The 22,889-nt window shown below is 35.5% G+C and overlaps 1 long non-coding RNA gene across 1 annotated transcript in view; it reads left to right on the top strand.

The window, feature by feature from the left end:
• The first annotated feature begins 2,485 nt into the window (after positions 1–2,485).
• Positions 2,486–22,889, top strand: part of LOC122238677 — a 60,774-nt gene continuing 40,370 nt past the window's right edge. The window contains exons 1-2 of the long non-coding RNA XR_006217723.1: positions 2,486–2,528; positions 3,137–3,168. This is a non-coding gene — a long non-coding RNA (uncharacterized LOC122238677). The remainder of the gene's footprint in view (positions 2,529–3,136; positions 3,169–22,889) is intronic.

Here is a 22,889-nt window from a genome sequence, read left to right on the forward strand (position 1 = left end):
TAATGTAATATTCAAAAGATACCAAGCAATGTATATATATATATATATATATATATATACATACACATACATTTATCTCTCTCTATATATATATTCATTTATTTATATAATTATTTACTTATATATTTATATTTTAAAATATAATTTATATATTTTTATAATTTAGTGTTACTTATATATTTGTATATATAATTTACTTAAATATATATAATTTATCATTTCATTTCTCACAACTATCATTTACCATCTGCCCTCTAAGTAAGCGAGCATAGAGAAAAATCAAATCCCAGAGGTGTGTACAATCAGCCTGAAATGAAATATGCTTTCATTTTTCCTTCCCATGCAAACATAGTCTGGTTTACCCTCCTGCTATTTGTTATACTCTGGATACCATGGGAATATAAACAATCTTTAGAAATAGACCATGCTGTCAGCAAATACAGAACACTAAGCAAAACACTTACAATAATGATTATAAAGACTGGGTCAAAAATATTCTTCCCTTGTGACTTTTACTATCTCCTAATATTCCTACGATATCATTTACTATAAAGCTCATCTACCCAGATTTTCATCTAAACTCAACAGTTCAAACATCAATGGCAAAACAAAAATAAAACCACCACAGTCTTTGAATCACAATCAAACCTATTTCCCTTAATGCTGCTGATTATGGCAGTAGAAATAATTTCTCCTAAAAGGGTTAACATACATCTGAAAATAGATCATTGTACCCAAAGATTTGCAGAAGTTTCCCATTTTTTCTGCTTCTACTCTCAATGTACCTTCTTCATCACATGCACCCACACATCATCCTCTCTGTTCCTTCCTATATTGGCTAATGCCATCAGCATCCTCTTGAAGACTGAGACTCCAACCTCACCAAATGAGTTCTTGTGTCTTTTCTCTCATAAACTCTGTCTACATCCCATTTTTCTTTCCTGCTAAAGTCCAAGCTCCCATCATCACTCTCATCTGAACTATAACAACTTTGTAGTTAATCTTTAGGTTTCTAATTTCTCCCCTTCTGATTCATCCTGTGTTTTGCTCCCACCAGTTGTGTCCTTAAAACAATGGCTTATAGAGTCCCTGTTCAAAATTCTTACATGGTTTTCCTTTCCACTAAACACAAAATAAAATACAATCTCCTCAACCTGGAATTCAAAGCCTCTACAACACAAACTCAGTTTTCTTAACAACCATTTGCCTGTAGACACACAATGGACACACACACACACACACACACACACACACACACACACACCATATTCTCTCCATTTCTTACATTTTACTGTGTGGCTTTTATTAAGCTATTATCTCAACTAGAAAGTTTCTCTTCCTCCTAACTCCTCTCCATTCCTCAACATCCAGTTCAAATGCTAGTTTTTCTCATATACATTAGTTCAAATAAATTTTTCCTGCATTTCCATAATATTTTATTTGTACTTCTATTTTGATACTGAGCACAATTTTTCCTATAATATATATGGGTGCATCCCTATAGATTATATACAGACTTTTGAGTTTCCTAAAAGTTGGGGAATATACCATAGTAATCTTGATCATTTGGCGTCCTAAAAATAGTGTTTATTAACTTCTATTTCAGGATGATTATCAGGCAATGATATTTTCCAAATAAGAAAGACGAGAAAACTTTATTTTAAGTTGTTGATATTTTGGCTAATTGACTTATAAAATGTGAACTGGAGTACAGTGTAGGGTAGAGGTTAGATTAACACAACTGTGGAAATGCCTACAAAATAGAAAAAAGAGAGGAGCCCAATTATCTGACACTTTATGAATTTTTTACAATAAAATATAACTGAGTCCATCTATTCTTCCTTTCTATGTAAGACAGAAAAAAAAATGTTTATTTAATTTGCACCAGAGTCTCCTGACTACTTCTGCTACTCCAACAATGTTGCCAGTGAAGAGCATGTCATAGTCAAGGATATAATGGGCCTAAAACCTGAAGCTGAGGGTGAATATTCAATGAAAACATGCATTCTTCTTATTTACTTCTAGAAGCCAATTATGAAATATTATTATTTCTTCCATTTCTTAAATTCATGTGTCTTTAGTTATTAATTGTTCTTACTAGATTACACCAGGGTCAACTTCTAGAATATTTGACTACTATTCATTTTTCAGTTCACAGCCAAAGATCCAATTTCTATAAATATTTTCATGTTTTCCCTTCTGGATCAATGCATAAAGTTATTTGGACTTAGTTAAAAATATAGTTTTCTAGACTCACAAAGTTAGATAACAATGAATTTACTAATTTTAGAGAATTTGGTGTTTATTCAAAACATATGTTTCTTGGTTGTGATTAATAGGGGCAACTTTATTCATTTCAAAAATGAAAATCATACAGTCACAAGAAGTCAGGGGAAACTCTGAGCATTATTACCACACAATGAGTCATCATAGCATATCCAGCCTTAAAACAGCTTTAGAATTTTAAGAATCTAGGGGCGACGGAGTGGCTCAGTTGGTTAAACGTCTGACTCTTGATTTGGGCTCAGGTCATGATCTCATGGTTCATGAATTTGAAACCCATGTGTGGATGGAGCCTGCTTGGGATTCTCTGTCTGTCTGTCTCTCTCTCTCTCTCTCTCTCTCTCTGCCCCTCCCCGTGCACTTGCGCATGCTCTCTCTCTCTCTCTCTGTCTCTCTCTGTCTCAAAATAAATAAATAAAATTAAAAAAAAAATTAAGAGTCTAGGTTACTTTTGGTATGAAAGAGTAAATTCAGTTTTATCTGTTACTGTAATCCAGAATCTAAGTGTTCTTGCTATCATGTCTAATGTAGGTCCCATATTTTGGAGAACGTATTTTCTGGATTTTTATTTTTTGATAGGGGTAAAGGGGAGCTGCAGTTTGGCTCAAAATTGTATGAATCGGTCTCTTATTGAGTTGCAGTTGAATGCATAGGCCCTTCAGCCACGTAGAGAAAACTAGCCATTGTGCCATTGGGAGGTATTTTGTCACTTAACAATCTACTGCAGAAGAAAACAAGAAAGTAAATTTTTCGTGTCTTTTTTTTCTTTTAAGTATTTCACTGAGACCTACAAACCATTATATTGTGAATATATCCTTTGGCACTAGCCAACATATTTCTTTTCTATCTCTAGCTCCAGTAACTTCTGCCTTTGTTGAGACGAAGGTATGTTACCAGTGCCTTCTGGGGTCTATAATTTATCTGTATAACATTTTGTGGTACAGAGAATTGTCTATAGGTCTTTCCTGCCTCTGATTTAAAGTAAAATAAGGGATGTATACAATGTGAATTTTAACACCTGTTATTATGAAGGGAATAGAAATGAACACAAAAACCTGTAATTTTTTAAAATAAGAATACTGAATTGATCTCAAAGTAGAATAGGGAGTTAGAGTTATCAACTCTGCATTTAAAAACCAATGACAAGGCAATGATAATCTAAGACAACATTTGCACTGTTGCTTTATCAAGTTTTAGCTTTGGAAGGGAACTGTTGGAGACAGCACTGGATTCTGTAAAATGAAACAGTACCTCCTTAAAGGGGCTGTTGAAAGGATTCAATGAGATTAAATTTCTAAAGCACATATCCTGACACAAGGAAAACATAATAAATAGCAGCTGAAAGAAGTAGAAGCAACAGTAATCAAAACATTTTCATCACCTATTACTGGGCTTGAGCGTGTCAACATGTCTAATCCTCAGAATCTTCATAGAAAAAATAAATTATAAACCATACTGTACAGATCTTCCCCACATTGTTGTGAAATCAAACAAGCAAATTATACTGAAGTATCTTGAAAAGTATAACTAGTTGTAGAAATATGTTTTATATACATCTAATAGTTCAGCAACACAATCAGTAAAGAACTCATTTCTAAAACATCTAAATCAGATCATGCTTGAATATCAGAATGATTAGCAACTCACTACTTATAGTTCCAGCCAGCTCATGGAAAGCCAGGATGCACCCATAGACATTGAAGAATTTGTACTTTCCTTATCCCTCTTCCTGCTGATATTTCCCTGTTGTCAGTGGCCCATGAACTACCTTAGTGGGTAATCAATAGTACCTAGAGTTAGAAAACAAGGACATGGGGATGCATCCCAAAGTCTTTCATTCATCTCTTCAGAGCCAAGCCATATACAACCAAGAGTTTACTACATACATAAATTCAAGATAAAATTCATGAGAGTTGAAGGGAAGACAAATCTGTGAGTAATTACTATCTTCTAAGTCTTATCTTGACATTCCAGACAATATCAGGGAGACTTTGTCTTATTAAGGAAATTATTGATATTCCATTAAAATTTATTTATTTGGCTATCACATCCTATCTGGCCCTAATGAAAATAATTTGCTTTCTCTTTCAGGCATGTGTACCTTTTGTTAAGGTAGAACACAAAATGAATTGTATAAAATCAGTTAATTAGGTAGATTATAAGGCCATAGAGAGGCAGAGAGAAAGGAAGAAGACATAAGAGTTGCAAATGCTTTTAGATTCTGCTGATATCAATGGATCTCTAAAAATTAGTTAAGACATTAGGAAACTGAGAAATTAGACCAACTCTTCATTTTCTTTGAAGGCTAATTGACATGTTGATCTGTGAATTGGGCTGCAGGTTTAGAAAGGAGCTATGCACTGATTAGAACTGTTACAGTGGAAAAACTCTTCTATGCTCCATTATGGAGCTGCTTATAAATAAAAGTGCTGCTCTTCAACTTCAACATAAATAATTACACTCTAAGTATACGGTAAACAAGGAGTAAATAATACTATGTTGCTATGGTGTTATTAAACAGTCACTTAAATGTTGCACTATTTGTATAATTATATGCTAGACAAGAACACTTACAAAGTGCCTACATTAAAAAAAAAAAAACTGGAGTATTTTAAAAAGCATCAAACATTTTAACATAATGCCCTACTAAGTAGAATTGAAAATAGCAATGAAACCATGTCAAGCCTGATAAGATACTCAGGGCTAAAGGTGATGAATATAACTATGAATTAATATTTCCACAAGACTAAACTTAGACCAGTATCTACTTTGATCCAAAAAATTTCCTGGTATTAGGCTGGATGTGTGATAGACAATCATGAAAGAATCTAAGACTTTTTGAGACATGAACATAAAAGGAGTTCAGTGCTAACTTCTCAGTATTAAATATATCTGCCTTTAATTATTCAGACTCAAGCAAGGTATTAATAGAATCCATAAATGAACTAAAAGTGAAACAAATTGAGAAGTTTCATTGATGCTGAAGTTTGAAAGGGTTGACCAGAGTTTTGAGAGAAACTTCTAAAATTATCATCATCAAGTAAAGCTGATATATGTTGATCTGAGAAAACCTCTACCTGACCTTCAGTAAAGCTCATCTCCACATATAACCTTGTTTTAAAAATTACATTTACTAGAATTGAAATGTGGTTGATGAATAAAACATTTTAGAATAATGAAAATTAGAATCAATCTATGTTTTTTTTTTCAGCTGACCTGGTCGAAAAGTAATAGCCTCAGATTGCAACATAAAAAGATAATTGTCAATATAAAATAGTATGTATTTTAACAAGGTTATTATAAAAGGAAATGAATGAAGGCAGAAGTTCAATAGCCAAATTCACTAAAATTATATTACTTTTCTATCTGGACAAGTTAGGTATGCTCAAATAATTGATTTACTTCAAAATTGCCTGAAAGAAAACCAAGTTGGGTGTAGTGATTCTAATGCTACTCTCTATTTTTCAAATCTGAAATGTATACTTCTTTCCATCTGCAGCAGAGGGCCTGGATGGTATACTGCCACATATACTAGCTGTAAACACATGACAGAATCTTATAGATGAAAAAGGCCTTAGAGTTGTTTATTGTGGCCTGAGGAATAGTTCAGCAGACTGCAAAAGATCACATTATACAAGAAAGGTGACTACAGAATCTTGATTATTATAACCATATTCTCCTACTCCAGCCCCCAGTCAGAGCCCATTGCTATTCCTGACCCTGGGTCTGTTTTCCCTCATTGGAAAAGTCCAATGACAGGCAAATGTCAATAGTAGAACTAAGATATTTAAAAATATATGACCAAGCTTTCTATTATCTCTGAATCCCACCTAAATTAATAAGGTAATATTGTACTTTCAGTGTCAAAAATTAATAGAGAAGTTTTTATCTCAATCAGAAGCATGAAAAAGTTGTCTTTGCATATTAGTCAGGGGGGAATGGAATATTGAAATCACCAGAATGAGGGCTTGAAGTGATGTAACTTTTAAAGAAAGGCAGCCAAATCAATCATTTATGTGCAAGATGAAAGTTCCATGTTAATAAGATACTACATTGTATTGCATTTATAAAAACCTATCTCTTCTTCCCGAAGTTTATACACACACATACACACACACTTGTACACCTACTCATATGTGTGTGTGTTGGAAGAGAAGGAAGATAGATAAATCATTTAATTTTTGCAACAAAACAATCAAAAAGTTAAGTATTATACTCTTTTATATAATTTATATCTTGTGAGGTGAGAAATAGAATATATTTCATTGAAGAGGGATCAGAGACACTGGAAAACTAAATTCAAAGGCAGGCAAAATACTGAAAGAACTGGGATTAGAATTTGAATCTTGTTAATGTAACCAAGTTTCCTTTATACTAGATTAAGGCCTGTTTAGAAAGTATTATTTCAAGTTGATAGGACAGTATTTTTAAGTTATAACTCCCCTTTAGGTAAATAAAGTGATGTCGTCTAGTGACTCTCTTTAAAACAGCATTAAATTCAATTTACAAAGTCTTTACTGTAAAAATGCACACTAGGGATGTGTGGGTGGATCAGTCAGTTAAGTGTCCAACTCTTGATTTGAGCTCAGATCATGATCTCACAGTTTGTGGAATACAGCTCCACGCGGACAGTGTGTGTACCCTGCTTGGGATTCTCTCTCTCTGCCCCTCTTCCCCATTCATTCTCTCTCTCTCTCTCTCTCTCTCTCTCTCTCTCTCTCTCTCTCTCAAAATAAATAAATAAACTTAAGTAAATGGACACTAAATGATGGACACTAAAAAGTCACCTCACTACTTGGATACAGAGGGAAAATGATTACTGAATGACAAGAATCTAATACACCCCTGCATTTAAATAAAAGAACACTGGTATCAAAGCTTAGGTCTTTGCCCTGATCTACAGTTGCCACTTAGACATACTATGTATATCACTGCCATGAAATTCAAGAAATAGCTATTTGGATTGATTATAAGTAAAAAAAAAATTAGACTTTCATTAAAAAAATCTATTGCTGTGCTTTTTTATCATCCAATCTTCAATCTTCAACACTCTCACCAGTTCTCCTTTCTCTTGTTGATAACAAATCTAATCCTTTTTCTTAGTCCTTTCCTCTTCTTTATGGAACATTTGATCATATTAACAATTCTTTACTTTTATAGCCTCTCCCCCTATAAACTCCTTGGCATTTTCTCCCACCTTTCCTCTTTCACACTTGGGACCAAACTGCCTGATTTTTCCTCTACATGTGTGAAGTCCTTCAATCTGCAAATATTCAAATTCTACATTCACCCAGGACCTTTTCTAATGCCATCTTCTTCATGAAGTTTTCACTGCCCCTCCTAGTTAGTACTTTCTCCATTCATTGAATCTTTTATAGCATTCTATACAATTAGTTCCGAGGCCCCAACACCTAACCTAAGAAGCATCACATATGGTATCTATATATGGCTTGTCTATGGACATGAATACATGGTAATCTGAGATAGAGACTAATCTATGTCACATCAAAGCTCTCTTCTCCCACCAGACAACTAAGTCCTCATTACTAAGTTAGTCTATCTTCCTCATAAAATGAGCGCACTTCCAAAAAGGCCCACAGTCCCTATTAAAATAGACTTCCAGCACACCCACTAATTTGTCAGTTAGGGTTGTATATACTTACAATATAGACTCAAACTGGATTTTGTTTGTCCATCCCCATTCTACCTGTTCTAATTCCTAATTAAACTGTGGCCAATTTGAAGAGTAGGCTCTATACTTTTGTCATCACTTTTTCAATCAATCATAGTACAGAGATTATACACAGTAAGAACTAAAAAACAAACCTGGAGAACTAAAGATAGAATGCAAAACCAAATTCCATTTTTATCTATTTTTTATGAATTAATATATCCCTTCCATGTTGAGATAGCTATTTGTAATTAGTAAGTTTTTTTGTGTATAAATGATATGTAAAGATTTCAAATAAACCCTTAGGCTAAAAATACTTCCCCAAATTTATCACAGAATATGTTACTACTGCTATATGGGAAATATATTCTATCACAGAGTTTGATTAAAATTAGATTACATTTCTTAAATGTTTATTTATTTATTTTGAGAGACAGAGAGAGAGAGAGAAAGAATCCCAAGCAGGCTCCATGATGGGGCAGAGCCTGATATGGGGCTCATTCTCATGACTATGAGATCACCACCATGAGATCATGACCTGAGCCAAAGTCAAGAGCTGGAAACTCAACTGACTAGGCCACCCAGGTGCCCCCGAATTAGAATACATTTAAAGGTAAATGGGGAGCCAAGGGTTGTTGCTTTCCCAAGTCTTGTTCTATTTTAAATAAAGGGGAATTTTAAAATTATGTAAATAAATGCATATACTTGCATGGAGGTGAGTCTTTGTTTTCTATGCTTTGCAGCCTATATTTTTAGATTCTGTAATATAGCAATTGGGCTGTAAGTGGTATATTCTCAAAGAGTTCTGCTTTAGGGTGAGATTTTTCTTGGTTCTTCAGAGGAGCAACATTATCGTGGTGGATGTTATGTCAAAACACACTACCCACAAAGTCAAAGCTTGAGGAATAAGTACAAGAAACAATGAAGAAAACAAGAAATAAATGTTTATGAGCTAAGGTTATTGGATTTCTTTCTCTATTAAACAAAATTTATAATGGGAAAATCTGGTGTCTTCTGTGCAAGAGACCAACTTAAAAGAGATGGGGTTTTTTGTTTGTTTGTTTTATAGCTAGCTGTTCTCTTCATCACAGGCTGAAAACACAGTAAAGACAATCAAAAAAGTCTTCATTATAATTAGTGGAAATATACCATACATTTCATTACTCCCATGTAGTACATTTAGACACCCAATAGCTGATCATTACAGCCCACAGTATCTCTGGTTATGAATAATTATATTAACATCTTTATCCTACATCTTTAAATTAGCAGTAAATCAAGTTATTTTGTAGGTATGGCAGAATCTGCTAGATATTTCCCAATATCCACTTTCACTTTCTCTCTTAGTTGTACCCTAATATTTCAAAGTATTTCTACCTACATAAGAAATATTTTTTACCTCTTTGAAACTAGGTAGCCACATTTTGGTCTATTTCTATACACTAAATTTACTGCAGTTTGAAATTGTATTTCCATGCTAAATTTATCACAGTTCAAAATTATATTTTTCTAAACATTCAGACTTTTTCTTCTTGACTATTTGGATAAAATGTTATACAATATCCTGGCCTCTTACAGTTTCTGGTCCAAGTTTCCAAAACATCCCTAGTATGGGGGCACTGAAGCCAGAAAAATTTTAAGTCAGTTTCATATTTAATGTTGTCTGGTTCTTTACTTTTCTATTTCACTTTTTTTGTGACAATTTTGAAGTTTAATATTTCCATGAATAGGAAAGTCTCACTATAGAGTGGGAACCTGAAGAATATGTGCCAAGAGATCAATTCTAATGGGGGAGGGAGGTGAGGCAGGAAGAGGGTTTCTTTTTTTCTCCCAGCTTTAAGATATAATTGACATATAAAATAGTGTAAGTTTAAGGTGTACAAGGTGATGAGTTGATGTCTGTATATATATTGCAAAATAATTACCACAATAAGTTTAGTAGCATATTCATTGTTCAATTACTTCTCTTCTTTGTGGTGAAAATTTTTAGTATCTACAACCTTAACAACTTTGAAGTATATAAAACAGTATTGTAATCACCATGTTGTAATTAGATCCCCAGAACTTATTCATCTTATAACTGGACTCTTTTACCTTTTGACCAACTTCACCCATTTCCCCAGTGTCCCCACCCCAGGCCACCAATCTACTCTCTGCTTCTATTAACTTAGGTTTTTTAGATTCCACATTTAAGTGAGATCACACAGTATTTCTTTCTCTAGCTTATTTCACTTAGCATAATGTTCTCAAATTTCATTTATGTTGTCACAAATGACAGGATTTGCTTTTTATGTCTGAATATATAATATCTCATATATATTACATTTCCTTTATCCAATAATTGGTTGGCAGACACTTAGGCTGTTCCCATGTCTTGGCTATTGTAAATATTGCTGCAATGAACATGGGAGTGAGGCATCTATTTGAAATAGTTATTAACTTTCCTTCAAATATATACCCAGAACTGGGATTGCTGGATCATATTATAATACTATTTTTAATTTTTTGAGAAACTTCAATATTGTTTTCCATAGTGGCAATACCAATTTACACTCCTATCAATAATGTACAAAGTTTCTCTTTTCTCTGCATCCTCAACAGCACAAGTTATTTCTTACCTTTTTGATATTAACTATTCCAACAGGTATGAAATTATATATAATTTTGGTTTTGATTCATGTTTCCCTGATGATTAATTATGTTGAGCACTCTTTCAGGTACTTTTTAGACACTTGTATATCTTCTTTGGAAAAATGTGTATTCAGGTCCTTTTGGTCCATTTGTAATAGGATTATTTGTGTTTTTGCTATTGAGTTGCAGGAGTTCCTTATATATTTTCATATTAACCCCTTATCAGATATATACACGAGTTGCAAATATTTTCTCCCATTCCACAGGTTATCTTTTCATTTTGTTGATTATTGCTTTTGCTGTGCAGAAGCTTTGTAGTTTGATATAATTGCACTTATTAATTTTTGCTTTTGTTGCTTATGTTTTGGGGGTCATATCCAAAAAATCATGGCCAAGACTGATATTAAGGAGTTTTTCTCCTATGTTTTCTTCTAGGAATTTTATAGTTTCAGCTCTTATGTTTAAGTCTTTATCCATTTCAAGTTAACTTTGTGAGTGGTGTAAGATAAGGGTCCAAGTTAATTTTTCTGCATGTGGTTATCCTATTTTCCCAACAGAATTTATTGAAGAGATGATCCTTTCTCTATTGAATATTCTGGTTCCTTTGTCTAGTATTAGTTGACCATATATGCAGCAGTTTATTTTTGAGCTCTTGATTCTGTTCCATTGGTCTATGTATCTGTTTTTTTTTTTATTCTAGTATCATACTGTTGTGAGTACTATAGCTTTATAGTATAGTTTTATACCAGGATGTATAATGCCTCCAACTTTGCTCTTTCTCAAGATTGCTTTGGCTATTCAGAGTCACTTGTGGTTCCATATGAAATTTAGGATTGTTTTTTCTATTTCTGTAAAATTTCCATTGGAATTTGGATGGGGACTGCATGAAATTTATAAATGGGATTGAGTAGTATGAACATTTTAACAATATTAATTTCTCTGAACCATAAACACAAGATATCTTTCCATTTATTTGTGCCTTAAATTTTCTTCATCAATTTTCTTCATCAAGTTTTAGTGCACAGACTTTTTACCTTTTTGGTTAAATTTATTCCTAACTATTTTTGCTGTTTTTGAAACATTGTGAATGGTATTGCTTTATTTCTTTTTCAGATAGTTTGTTGTTAGTGTATAGAATGCAACTGAATTTTGTATATTGATTTTGTCCTGCAACTTTACAGAATATTAGTTCTACCAGTTTTTTGGTGGTGTCTTTAGGGCTTGCTATATATTGGATCATGTCATCTGCAAACAGAGATAATTTTACTTCTTCCTTTATTATTTGGATGTCTTTTATTTCTTTTCCTTGCCTGATTGATCTGGATAGGACTGCCAGTACTATGCTGAGTAGAAGTAATGAGAGTGGGCACCCTTCTGTTTTTCCGGTTTCTAAAGGAAGAGATTTCAAACTTTCCCCATTGAACATTATTTTAGTTGTGGGCTTGTTTTATATGGTCTTTATTATGTTGAGGTACACTCATTCTGTACACAATATGTTGAGAGTTTGTATCATGAAAGGATGTTTTATTTTATCAAATTTTTTCTGCCTCTATTGATGTTATCATGATTTTTATCTTTCATTCTATTAATGTGATGTATCACATTTATTGATTTGCATGTGTTGAACCAACCATTCTTGCATACCAGGGATGAATCCCTTTGGATCATAATATATGATTCTTATAATGTTCTGTAGTATTTTGTTGAGAATTTTTGCATCTATATTCAACAGGGATACTGGACTGTAGTTTCTTTTTCTTATAGTTTCCTTTTCTGGCCTTGATATCAATGTAACACTGGCCTCATAAAATGAATTTAGGAGTGTTGCCTCCTCTTCCATTTTTTGGAAGAATTTAAGAAAAATTGGAATTAATTCTTCTAAAAGTGTTTGGTAGAATTTACCAGTAGTCATCAAGTCCTGGGCTATTCCTTGTTGGGAAATTTTTTTTTAATTTTGTTTTTTTATTTTTTTAAATTTACATCCAAATTAGTTAGCATATAGTGGAGCAGTGATTTCAGGAGTAGATTCCTTAATGCCCCTTACCCATTTAGCCCATCCCACCTCCCACAATCCCTCCAGCAACCCTCAGCTTGTTCCCCATATTTATGAGTCTCTTCTGTTTTATCCCCCTCCCTGTTTTTATATTATTTTTGTTTCCCTTCCCTTATGTTCATCTGTTTTGTCTCTTAAAGTCTTCATATGAGTGAAGTCATATGATATTTGTCTTTCTCTAACTGACTAATTTCACTTAGCATGATATCCTCCAGTTCCATCCACGTAGTTGCAAATGGCAAGATTTCATTCTTTTTGATTGCCGAGTAAGACTCCATTGTATATGTATACCACATCTTCTTTATCCATTCATCCATCGATGGACATTTGGGCTCTTTCCATACTTTGGCTATTGTTGATAGTGCTGCTATACATGGGGATGCATGTGTCCCTTCGAAACAGCACACCTGTATCCCTTGGATAAATGCCTAGTAGTGCAATTGCTGGGTCTTAGGGTAGTTCTATGTTTAGTTTTTTAAGGAACCTCCATACTGTTTTCCAGAGTGGCTGCACCAGCTTACATTCCCACCAACAATGCAAAAGAGATCCTGTTTCTCCACATCCTTGCCAACATCTGTTGTTGCCTGAGTTGTTAATGTTAGCCATTCTGACAGGTGTGAGGTGGTATTTCATTGTGGTTTTGATTTGTGTTTCCCTGATGATGAGTGATGTTGAGCATTTTTTCATGTGTCAGTTGGCCATCTGGATGTCTTCTTTGGGAAAGTGTCTATTCATGTCTTCTGCCCATTTCTTCACTGGATGATTTGTTTTTTGGGTGTTGAGTTTGATCAGTTCTTTATCCATTTGGGATACTAACCCTTTATCTGATTTGTCATTTGCAAATATCTTCTCCCATTCTGTCGGTTGCCTTTTAGTTTTGCTGATTGTTTCCTTTGCTGTGCAGAAGCTTTTTATTTTGATGAGGTCCCAGTAGTTCATTTTTGCTTTTGTTTCCCTTGCCTCCGGAGACATGTTGAGTAAGAAGTTGCTGCAGCCAAGATCAAAGAGGTTTTTGCCTGCTCTCTCCTTGAGGATTTTGATGGCTTCCTGTCTTACGTTGAGGTCCTTCATCCATTTTGAGTTTATTTTTGTGTATGGTGTAAGAAAGTGGTCCAGGTTCATTCTTCTGCATGTCGCTGTCCAGTTCTCCCAGCACCACTTGCTGAAGAGACTGTCTTTATTCCACTGGATATTCTTTCCTGCTTTGTCAAAGATTAGTTGGCCATACGTTTGTGGGTCTATTTCTGGGTTCTCTATTCCTTTCCATTGATCTGAGTGTCTGTTCTTGTGCCAGTACCATACTGTCTTGATGTTTACAGCTTTGTAGTATAGCTTGAAGTCTGGGATTGTGATGCCTCCTGCTTTGGTTTTCTTTTTCAAGATTGCTTTGGCTATTTGGGGTCTTTTCTGGTTCCATACAAATTTTAGGATTATTTGATCTAGCTCTGTGAAGAATGCTGGTGTTATTTTGATAGGGATTGTATTGAATATGTAGATTACTTTGGGCAGTATCGACATTTTAACAATATTTGTTCTTCCTATCCAGGAGCATGGAATCTTTTTCCCTATTTTTATGTCTTCAATTTCTTTCATAAGTGTTCTATAGTTTTCAGTGTATAGATTTTTCACCTCTTTGGTTAGATTTATTCCTAGGTATTTTATGTTTTTTTCTTTCATAAGTGTTCTATAGTTTTCAGCGTATAGATTTTTCACCTCTGGTTAGATTTATTCTTAGGTATTTTATGGTTTTTGGTGCAACTGTAAATGGGATAGATTCCTTGATTTCTCTTTCTGTCGCTTCATTGTTGGTGTATAGGAATGCAACCGATTTCTGTGCATTGATTTTATATCCTGCAACTTTGCTGAATTCATGAATCAGTTCTAGTAGTTTTTTGGTGGAATCTTTTAGGTTTTCCATACAGAGTATCATGTCATATGCAAAAAGTGAAAGTTTGACCTCCTCCTAGCCGATTTGGATGCCTTTTATTTCTTTGTGTTGTCTGATTGCAGAGGCTAAGACTTCCAATACTATGTTGAATAACAGTGGTGAGAGTGGACATCTCTGTCTTGTTCCTGACCTTAGGGGAAAAGCTCAGTTTTTCCCCATTGAGGATGATATTAGCGTTGGTTCGTTCATATATGGCTTTTATGATCTCAAAGTATGTTCCTTCTATCCCTACTTTCTTGAGGGTTTTTATTACTGACTCAATCTCCTTACGTGTTATTGGTCTATTCAGATTTTTTCTTTCTTCATGATTCAGTATTGATAGTTTTGTTTCTAGGAATTTATCCATTTCTCATAGTTAGGTCAATTTGTTGGCATATAACTCTTCAGAGTAGTCTCTTACAATACTTTGTATTTCCGTGGTTGTACTGTCTCCTCTTTCATTTATAATTTCATTTATATTTTTACTTCCCCCCATGCACATTTTAAATTATTGATGTTACAATTTATATTTTTATATTGTGTAACCAATGATAAATTATTGTAGTAATAATTACTTTTAATACATTTGGTCTTTTTATTTTTTTATGTTTATTTATTTTAGATAGAGAGACAGAGCACAAATGGGGGAGGAGCAGAGAGAGAGGGAGATGCAGAATCTGAAGCAGGCTCCAGACTCTGAAATGTCAGCATAGTGCCCGACACAGGGCTCAAGCCCATGAATCATGAGATCATGTCCTGGGTCGAAGTCTGACGCTCAACCAACTGAACCACCCAGGCACCCCAGTACATTTGATTTTAACTTTTAAACTAGAGTTATAAGTGATTTATGCACACCATTACAATATTAGAGAATATGAATTTGACTATATATTTACCTTTACCATTGAGTTTTATATATTCAAATGTATATACAGGCAGGGCTACAGGTTGTACTCCATAACTGCTCCCGGTTCAAGTGTGATCTCAGGCTTGTGCTCCCTGACCAGATGGTACCACATGGCTAGACTCCATATTCAAGTGGGGCTGCAGGCTATACCTTGAAGGTGGGCAAGGCTATAGGCCATGTTTTGAATTGTAGAAGCTACTGGTTGTGCTCTGCTTTTGAGGAGATCACTGGCCACGGGGCTTCCACCTGTACTCTGCAGTTGGGTGGAGCTGGAGACAGGGATCCATGGTTAGGCTGAGTTGCTATTCAGGCTTCGTGGTTAGGTGGGGCTGCAGGCTAGGCCCCTCAGTTAAGCAGGGCCACTCAGTGGGCTCCCAGCCTGGGCCTGGCCACAGGCTGTGTTCAGCAATCTAGCAGGGCCATAGGCTGGGCTCTGCTGCTGGGTATGTTTGTAGGCTGGATTCTGCAGCTGGCAAGACTATAAGCTGAGCTCTAAGGCTGCTCAGTTTCATTGTTCAGGATCCATGGTTACAAAGGGCCAGAGGCTAGGCTAATCAACAGGGCAGGGCTGCTGTCTTGGCTCCCTGCCCAGGTGGACTATAGGGTATTCTCCACAGCTGCCAGACATCTATGGCCAGTTTTCTCAGAGGGGCAAGACTGGAAGTTATGCTCAGCAATTGGGCAGGACTACAAATTTTCTCTCCTGCCAGCCAGGGTCATAAAATAGGTTCCACAGCTAGTATGGCCTATTGGCTGGGATCTAAATCAGGCAGAATTGCCAACTGAGCTCTCTAGCTAGACAGGGCCACCAGCTTGGTTCTGCAAATGATCAAGGCTGCTGACTAGGATCTCTGCTTGGGTGCCATTGCAAGCAGAAATGCAATCCACCAAGATCTGACTGATGTTTGCTATAATCTGCACTGCACTTCTCTATCTCTATCCATTCCTCAACGGTCAAGCTTGGTAGATTCCCCCAGTTATCCTCATGAGATTACACCTGAGTGGGCCTCCCAGAAAATGTAATGCAGTGCTGAGAAAGTTTTATGTCCACCTTGGGCTGTCTTTTTCCCATTGGAGAAACAATAGGCCCAAGAAGAACTCTTGGTACAATGCTGTGTCAAGTTAGAGGAGGAGTGATGTAGTCAAAATGAAGCCACTCATCTTACCCTTTTTTTTTAATGTTTTTATTTGTTTTTGAGAGAAAGTAGCACAGAGTGCAAGCAGGGAGGGGCAGAGAGAGAGAGGAAGACACAGAATCTGACTTGGGATCCAGGCTCTGAGCTGTCAGCACAGAGCCTGACGCAGGGCTCCAACTTGGATTGGTGAGATCATGACCTGAGCCGAGGTCAGATGCTTAACCAACTGAGCCACCCACATGCTCCTCCTCTTACCCTTCTTAATGCAGTCCTTCTCAGTCCCTGTGGTCTCAGGGGGTGCTTCAGCCCCCTCTCTGGGTTCTAGAATTTTGAAAGTGGTATCATGTCTACAGATAGTTGCTAACTGATCATTTTACGATGGGAGCTGACACAGGAACAACCATCTTAATGATGCCCCACGTCAGCAAGATGCTTTTAAAAACAGCAACAAAAAACCATAAGCTAAGTTGTGACAATAAAAAGCATTTGGTCAAGAGTCTAAAGCGGGGGGAAATTTTGTGGCAAATATAACATTTACCAAGGAGGCAGGCTGTGAAGTAAGGGGAGCAAATGTTCTATAGTTGCAGGCAGAAAGTTAGAGATCATGCTACAAATGGAAAACTAAAGCTCAGATAATTAAGTGCCTGGCCTCACATTATTGGGCTATAGGTTGCTGTTATCACTTTATAGGGCTGCCTTGGGTAAATATGAAGTGGAAAAGCTGTTGGAACCCAGGTCTAGAAACTGATTTCAACGCAGATACTACAGAAGGCAATTAGAGAATCACAGAGGTACCAAGGCAAAATATCCAGAACAAAACATAGTTTGTCACTGGAGAGAAATCACTCATCTCTCTCTCTTCACTTCCTATAAAAGAAAAGTTGAGACTTCCATTCCCTCCCTCTGAGGAGGTGGCAGACTGCTGAAGTGAAGATCTGAGCTCTCAACACTCATAAGAGGAAAAGAAAAATATGATTAGTCAGCATCTGAGACATAGATATAATCACTTTTTTCACAAGGGGCGATATTACTGCATTGCAAGGATTGCAAGGACAGTTCAAATTGCCTCTCATTCTCTGTTCTTGCCTTCATCCTGATGGCCATAAATGGGCTTAGAGTCTGATGTATAACACACCTCTGCCCACAGGTTCAAGAAGGACCTACCAATGGAAAGAAGTAGGGAAGCCCTGAGAAACAGTGGAATTTGGGGTATAAAATAACTGTTTAAAAACAAAAATATTAGATAGAGGATCATGCAATGTGAAAACCAGTATTTCTGAGTTCCCCTTAAGCAACATATATACTAATTTTTAAAACAGGGAGAGACCTACTTTAAATCAATCATGAGGGATTCAGAGATGGTTTGGTATATCAAATTAGATAAATATGAAGTGGGAGAGGTCAATGAAACAAAGGCCATAGCTATTTGGAACCAAAATAAACAAACAGCATATCACAAGTCCATAAAATAATGGCCTCACTTTGTATAACTTTAGAATAACACATTGAATTTTGAGAACCTCAGTATAATAAAATGTAGGTTAAATGAAAAGATCCACAGGAAAGCTGAAAAAGTATTTTGAGAAACAGTGGTATTGATTTATACCACTGATTTATAGATTAAAGACACTAAGTATGTAGACCTCAACTAAATAATAATTTACCCTATGCCTGAATAACCGACTATAAATATTTTAAGGGTATGTAACCAAGAAAAAAAGAAAAGTGATTTAGCTGGCAATTAGGAGGACAAATTGGTAAATACAATTGAATTAGTCATTTTAGTTTGGGCAAATTAATTTGTTATATGCTCTAACTGGAGACCTTCCTTCCTTGTGGCTGGGTCAAAGCTTAATCACTGTAGACACAGTACTATGTGCTTTGCTTTGACAAAAGTGCTCCATATACCCAAAATCTTTTTCTGCACTAGGATTTCTTTTCATCTTGCTTTACCAGAAATTGAAATCACTGCAGTGTGTGAAGCCCTCGCCCAAGGCCTTATCTCTAAAAATTCCTCTGATATCATACATGTGTTATTTACAAGGAAGAGAAGCATCCTGGGACCTGTTTAGAACATTAGCCCTAGTTTATTCATAAAGATTTTCAATTTCCATCTTAGAAAGGACAGTAACATAGCCCCCAGGGGAAAAGTTCTGAGGAAATTAATTTCACTGGAAATATGACCTATGCTTAGCCTTGATAACACTTTAGCTGGCTGAACATCATAATTTTGTAGGAATATGAAGGGCAAGCTCAGAAAATAGGTGCTGATTGACAGATGGTCTGTTAAGTGGAAAAACTTTTCAAAACTCTTAAATGTTATGTTTTAAGTTAAAAATTTTGAAAATTGGTTAAGAATGGCTTTGCTATTTATGTGCCTCAAAGCTAACTTGGTACTCTCCTATGTGTGATCTTAAAACTCTAATTCAGACATGGGCAATCTACAACCCAAGTGCTAAATCCTGTTTTTATAAACACAGTTTTATTGGAACACATCTATACTCATTTGTTTATGGATTGTCTATAGTTGCTTTTCCCACACAACTCTGCTACAACAACAGTTATGTGGTTGCAACAGAGACTGCATGGTTTGCAAAATACTATCTGGCCCTTTATAGAAAATGTTCACTATCTCTGCTCTGGTTTTACAGGACACTAATAAGTATTACCTGATCAAAAAGTTTGGGAAATACTTGGTTAAGTAAAATTAAGATTTTTGTGTAAGATTTCTCAGTCTTTAACATACTAATACACAAGAGGAGTATTCAGTGTCTCACAAACTAATTCGAGGTCACAATTTTTTTTTTCATGGAAAATCTTGAAGGATCTGTTTTCTGTAGAACATTCTTAAGGGAATGTTTAACAAACAAAAGACACACTAATAGAGTATTTAAGAACTATTAAACATTAGAGATTCAAAGATGTGTAAAATACCATCTTTGCTCTCAAAAACCTTGCTGCCCATTGAAGATCCAAATATTAAACAAAATAATTGCAGTACAGTTCAGGAAGTGCTAAAACTAGGGCATACAAAACGATCAGTACTAGTTAGAAAGAAAAATCAACTTTCATTTTAGGGTGGGTAGTAGCTGGAAATCAGAAGAAAGGTACAGAGGAGAATATTCTTGAACCATGCTTTGAAAGATGTATAAAAAACTTCCATGCAGAAAGTGTAGAGAATGTCATCTCAGACAGAGAGACCAACATCTCTATAAAATAGAATTTTGATTTTAGAAACTGCAGAGAATTTGTCTTTGAGAGGTCAAGAAAATATGTGGTTAAAGAAGTAGTCAAAATTCATCTCCCTAATCTTGAATGACATATAAACATTCAGGATTAGTGGCCAAATTAGAGAAAGAGATTTTACACCATCTGTATTGGCACCACACAAAACGATGTTATCAGCAATACTTCTATTTCCCACAAGAACAAGAGTTTGAAAAATAAAACATAATATGAAATTCAGGAAGAACAGGGAAAGTTTTAGGCAATCATTGTAGCTTCCTTTGTGTGGCAATTTTCAGCTTCTCTTTTGGGTAAGGAATGGAAAAATGAGTTGAAAATATGGGTACACCAGAAGAGAGGTAATTTTGACTTTAGAGATAGAACATAGGGGTGCCTGGGTGTCTCAGTTGGTTAAGAGTCTGACTCTTGGTTTTGATTCAGGTCATAATCTTGCAGTTCATGGGATCAAGCCCCCATCTGGCTCCTTGCTGACAGCATGGAGCCTGCTTGGGATTCTCTCTTCCTTTCTCTCTGCCCCTCCCCACTGCTGAAAATAAATAAATAAACTTAAAAAAAGAACACAAATTTAATGGGGGAGAAATTCTCCTATCTGCCTGACAAGCTACAGATTTCCACAATGTTAGCCTGAATCCACTTGGAAGGCCAACCAACAAAAATGCCTGGCACAAAAACTGGCATGATACAAAGCTAGAGATAGATAAAATCTAAAATAAAAAAGATGTTTTGGAAACCATGGATAAGCTAAAGACCCACAGTGTCCTGATAAACAGTTGGTTATTAGTGTACTTGGCATTTTGTGTCAGGATGATGACGAGGACTTTGTTAAATGTGGCTATGGTAAGATCTAGAAACACTAACATATCTTTTCTGTTCATAATTTTCAAATTCTGCCTGAATTTTCAAAATATTGCCTCTTCTTTTTCATTAATTTTCCCCTGATAACCTTCCTACCTATCTCTAACTGATCCCTAAAGCATCTACTCTTTAGCTTTCCAAGATTGTTACCTTTACTCAGCTTGTAATAGTAACTGCACTTAGATGACAAGGCGCTCTGCTATACGACCTATTAATTTTCCTCTCTTTTTACCTAAAAAAGCCTAGAGACTTTTTTCAATTATCTACTCTTTCCCCTTTGTCTTAAAAGAATAAATGATGTTTCTCCTTTCTCAGGCTGGCTTTTCAATGTTACCTTTGATTTCATTTAACTTCCAGAACTTGCCTCATAAATTCTCTTTTTTCATCACCTTCACTCCTATCTTCCCTGTTGGCTTCTTTCTTCATCTACAAATATGCTAAAGGTTCTCCAATTCTAAATAAATTGTTCCTCAACTTTGCCTCTCTACCTTTTTCCTTTTCATTCCTATGAATTCTCATAGGAGTCATTCTGCTTCAATTCCGCTATCCTTCATTGTTAACTTTCACCTTATGTAGATAGTATACTTTCTATCTACAGCACTTCACTGAAACTTTCCTAAAAGTCACAAGTAGTACAATTGGCAAATCTCACATTGACTCTTTTCCTATCCTGCTTTACCACAAGCATTTGACAATATTAAACTTAGGTTCCTTAGTGAGATTCTTGCCTCCTCTGGCTCCAATGGTTCCTAACCTTTTACTCCTGTTTGTTTTCTTACTTCTCCTCCCACCAAGTACATCATGCGTATCTTACAACTCTGGCCTTTATTCTCCCACATGGCCTATCATACCAACACCCAAATTGGACAGAGAGCCCCAAACAAAATCAACCCATGGAGGTGACACCAAGACACATAATAATTAAAATAGCAAAAAGTAGTGACAGAGAATTTTTAAAGCAGCAAAATAAAACAGTTATGTACAAGGGAAACCCCATAAGGCTATCAGTGATTTTTTCAGCAGAATCTTTGCAGGCCAAAAGGCATGATATATTCAAAGTGTGAAAGAAAAAAATCTCCAACCAAGAATACAAAGTTATTACTCAGAATAGAAGAAAAAAATAAAGAATTTATCAGTTAACAAACATTAAAGGAATCCATAGCCACTAAACTAGCCCTGTAAGAAATGTTAAAGGGGACTCTGCATGGAAAAGAAAGACCATAAGCATGAGTAAGAAAAGTAGGAAGCACAAAAGCAGTAAGATTATGTATAAAAATCAGTCAAAGGATTCAAAAAATAAAAGGATGTAAAGTATGACACCAGATGCCTAAAATGTGGGGGGAAAGGAGTAAAAATTTAGTGCTTTTAGAATGGGTTCAAACTTGAGGTGCCTGCGTGGCTCAGTTGGTTGGGCATCTGACTTCAGCTCAGGTCATGATCTCATAGTTCATGAGTTTAGGCCTTGCACGGGGTGCTGTTCTGACAGCTCGGAACATGGAGCCTATTTCAGATTCTGTGTCTCCCTCTCTCTCCGTCCCTCCCTCACTCATGCTCTGTCTCTGTCTCTCTCAAAAATAAATAAATATTTTTAAAAATTTTTTAATTAAAAAAAATAGAATGGGTTCAAACTTAAGTGATGATTAGCTCAATATAGACTGCAATATACATGAGAAGATATAATTCAGACCTAATGGTAAGCACAGATCAAAAAAAAAAAAACATAGACTGTTATAAAATAATAAAGAGAAAAGAATCCAAGTATACCACTAAAGAAAGTCAGCAGACTGTGAGAGAAGAGAGCAAGAAAAGAAAGGAACAGAGAATTACAAAAACAACCATAAAACAAGTAACAAAATGGCAATAAATACATACCTATTAATAATTACTTTGAATGTAAATGGACTAAATGTTCCAATAAAAGATATAGGTTAGGGTAGCAGAATGGATAAAAAAGCAAGACTCATCTATATGCTGCCTAAAAGAGACTGGTTTCATACCTAAAGACACATGCAGATTAAAAACAAAGGGATGGAAAAGCATTTATCATGCAAGTTAAAGTGAAAAGAAAGCTGGGGTAGCAATACTTATATTGGACAAAGTAGACTTTAAAGCAAAGACTGTAACAAGAAATGAAGAAGGACACCATATGATCCTAAGTCCCAAAAGTCCAAAAAGAAGAT

Source organism: Panthera tigris, chromosome B2 (assembly GCF_018350195.1).
Source record: "Panthera tigris isolate Pti1 chromosome B2, P.tigris_Pti1_mat1.1, whole genome shotgun sequence".
Lineage (NCBI taxonomy): Eukaryota > Metazoa > Chordata > Mammalia > Carnivora > Felidae > Panthera > Panthera tigris.